Genomic DNA, 3869 nt, shown 5'->3' with positions numbered 1-3869 from the left:
AAGACTGAGAAAACTTGCTAACTGACTGGCATAGAGAGGACTTCATAACTGAGACATGGAGAGAAAGGGTGAGGAGAGTGGCTCTTTTAACATAGATCAGAAATTCCAAGGGTGAAAGAACGTATGGGGGTGGTGTTAGGTACATGGGGAAAGATAAATTCATTTTAGAAATAACAGTTTTTAGAAACTGGAGAATTTGCTAAATAAAATATGTGTTATCTTTGAGAATAAGGGCAAGGAGATGAGAAAAAGTAGGACTGGAGATAATAGGTATTTGAATCATTATCATAGGGTTGATAATTGAGGCTAAGGAAATGAAACATCTCTTTGAGAAAGTATTTAAAGAGATTGTAGAGAGATGTATGGAAAGAAAAGAGTGAATAATCATCATGACTCCTAAGGATCTAGCAACAGCACACGGTGTGGTGGTGTATGACTATTGAAAATTTAATGGATTTAGTTCTGATTTTCTCAGGGCATACACAGCACTTAGTGTTTTGTAAAATGAACATTTGTTGGTCAGTTTGGTGACTGAATGGATGAATGTTAGAAGTTTAAAGTCCAGAGTGCCTATCGTTCATCAGAGATGTTTTCAGGTTGAGCAGCTTTCCCACTTCCATTTAACTGATTGTTTTGACCATTAATTATTACTTACACACTGAAGAGTTGATGAGCTAAAATGTTTCTCCCATCACATGAAGGGGTTAATCAGCTCAGTTTTCAGAGGAGTCATCTGACTGTCATACTCGTCCAGGTACATTCACTAAGGCATTCCCAGTGGGCGGGGATCCTGGAAAAGTATTATGCTGTGACCTAGTTTTCCCTTTGGAACCAGGTCCTCTCTCCTGGGCCTGTCTCAGCCTTCCCTTGGCAGTTCTGCGCTCATTGACCTTTCTCTTTGCACCAGCAGCTGCTGCTGATGGTCCAGTCTGCTTCTGGGAAGACAAGGTGTAGTTAGTGGTCTGCCTTTGAATTTCCTACTCCTCCCTTGATGCTCAGAGCTGCTCACAACTGAACCCAATATTTTAGATCCTCCAACCTCTTCTCATCTCCTAGCAGTATTTGCCATTCTACTGTCTAGTTCTTCTGGAGTCCTGGTGTGAATAAATGAATTTTATGCTACCTTGTGGCTTTCTGATGACAAAGCCTTGATTCAGATAAGGAGTTAATTAATAATATCTGTAGTGTTATAATAAAATTCTAGGACTTTAAATCCAGACAATCTTGGATGTGAATCATTAGGCTTTCATTTTGACAGGTGTGTGATTTGAGACAGCTGCTCAACCCTTCTTGAAAACAGTTTCCCCAACTAAAACATAAGTGTAACCACTGTCTTTGAAATTGGCTATAAGGATAAACAAGGCAGATGTACATCAAGAGACCTTGCCCAGTACCTGGCGTATTGTAGGGGCTTCGTAGGACAGTATTTTATATGACAGGCCAAAGCAAAATACACGTGTGTCATTTCTCTACTTCACAAATCACTCCACGTGGACTTTGAGGAAGAGGGTTAAGGCATACAGACATACAGTCTTTCCCCTAATTTAGCAATATATACTCCAAGCTCTACCTGGTCAGAGCTTTTTGATTTCTATGATGCTATTTTGTTAGCTAGTGCTTCAACGTACTGAAGAATAGTACCTTAGAGAACCAAACAAGTTAATAGATTTTCCTTAAATTGGAGCAATTTTCTTCTCCTTTATTGAATCAAGAAAGCTAACTGTCAAAGAAGCATAGAATGGTGTAGATAATACCCTAAGGTAACAAAACTCTATTATGTTGTATTCCATTAGAACTGAGCTGAGGGTATTTTGGAAGGAAATTTCACTGTGTAATAAGAGGGGATTGTAGCCCGAACTTTATACTGTTTTTCTCCAGGGTTTTCTACTGTGTACTTTAGTAGCGTTATCCCAAATAGAGATATCCCAGGTTCACTTTTTACTCTTGAGAGAATCTAGTGTTAACGCTAAATTGGAGATTATCTTTGAAGTAAACAACATTAAGGTGAACAGAGAAATATTCAACTTCCTTTCAAAGGAACATTTCTACTTGCCTATCATCTTCCTCCCTCCGTTTATGTAAGCCAGAATCACTGGTATCTTTCCCACAAAAGCAGGCAGGTGACTTTGCAGCTGTTCCTGAATAACAGCCAGATCTTTTCAGAAGTCTTACTCTCTTCTGACTCGTAAACCAACTGAGGCTCAACTACTCTATGAATTAATTTTTGTTGTCGTGAGTTTTAGAAAACCAAATACATTCCTTATTTACTAGTCCTGTCCTGAAATGTTTTGGGTCTATATCTTAGCATTAGGAGTATATGCTGAAATTGCTCAATGCTATAGGTAAAAATACATATCTTCATGTTAGAATTGGGAAGAGTCTAATTACCTTAAACAAGAAAGAGACTTTTGTCTAAATAACCAAACCAATCCCAAATTGCATATAGGCACACCTCATTTTATTGCACTGTGCTTTATTGCACTTTGTGAATACTTTGTTTTTTTGCAGATTGAACGCTGGTGGCAAGCTTGTGTTGAGCAAATCTTTGGGGGCCTTTTTTCCAACAGCATTTGCTTACTCTGTGTCCCTGTGTCACATTTTGGTAAGTCTCCCAATATTTGAAACTTTTTCATTATTTATTGTATTTGTTATGGTGATCTCTGATCAGTGACTTTCGATGTTGCTATTAAAATTGTTTTGGGACAGTGTGAACCACACCCCTGGAAGACCATGAACATAAGTGACAAATGTGTGTGTCTCCGATGGGTTATACCCCATCTCTCTCTCTCTCTATCTCTCCTGCCTCTCTCTTCCCTGAGACACAACAATATTGAAATGAGGCCAATTAATAACCCTCTGATGGCCTCTTAGTGTTCAAGGGAAAGGAAGAGTCACATGTTTAAATCACTTTAAATCAAAAGCTGGTAATAAATAAGCTTAGTGAGAAAGACACGTCAAAAGCTGAGATAGGCCAAAAGATAGGCTGCTTGTGCTAAATAGCCAAGTTATGAATGCAAAGGAAAGGTTCTTAAAGGAAATGAAAAATGCCACTCCAGTGAACAATGTGATTGATAAGAAAGTTAAATAGCCTATTGCTGATATGGAGAAAATTTTAATGGTTGACTATAAGACCAAACTAGCCATGACATTCCCTTAAGTCAAAGCCGAATCCAGAGCAAGGCCCTTCTCTCTTCAGTTGTATGAAGGCTGAGAAAAGTGAGGACACTGCAGAAGAAAAGTCTGAGGCTAGCAGAGCTTGGTACATGAGATTTAAGGAAATAAGCCATCTCTATAACAATAACAGTGCAAGGTGAAGCAGTGGGTGCCTGATGGAGAAGTGGCAGCAAGTTATTTTGAAGGTTTAGCTAAGATAATTCATGAAAGTGCCTACACTGAACCAACAGATTTTCAGTGTCGATGAAACAGCTTTATACTGGAAGAAGATGCCATCTAGGACTTTCATAGCTGGAGAGGAGAAGTCAATGTCTTGCTTCAAAGCTACACAGGATAGGCTGACTCTCTCATTAGGGGCTAATACAACTAGTGACTTAGTTGACACCAATGCTCATTTACCATTCTAAAAATCCTAGGGCCCCGAGGAGTTATGCTAAATCTACTCAGCCCGTGCTCCATAAATGGAGCAACAGAGCCTAGATGACAGCACAATATGTTTACAACATGGTTTGCTGAATATTTTATGCCCACTGTTGACATCTACTGCTCAGGAAAAAAAAAAAAGATTCCTTTCAAAATATCACTGCTGTGCTTGCTTCAGCAGCACGTGTACTAAAATTGGGACGATACAGAGAAGATTAGCATGGCCCCTGCGTGAGGATGACACGCAAATTCATGAAGCGTTCCACAAAATA

At 39.2% G+C, this 3869-nt stretch overlaps 1 non-coding gene across 1 annotated transcript; it reads left to right on the top strand.

Annotated features, from left to right (window-relative positions):
* Positions 1-3762: 3762 nt before the first annotated feature.
* Positions 3763-3869, top strand: LOC121490336. Its single transcript, XR_005987641.1, has one exon. It is a non-coding gene; the product is annotated as a U6 spliceosomal RNA (small nuclear RNA).

This window comes from Vulpes lagopus, chromosome 4 (genome assembly GCF_018345385.1).
Source record: "Vulpes lagopus strain Blue_001 chromosome 4, ASM1834538v1, whole genome shotgun sequence".
NCBI lineage: Eukaryota > Metazoa > Chordata > Mammalia > Carnivora > Canidae > Vulpes > Vulpes lagopus.
The sequence above is the reverse complement of the archived record's forward strand: the minus strand, read 5'-3'. Positions and strand labels throughout refer to the sequence as shown.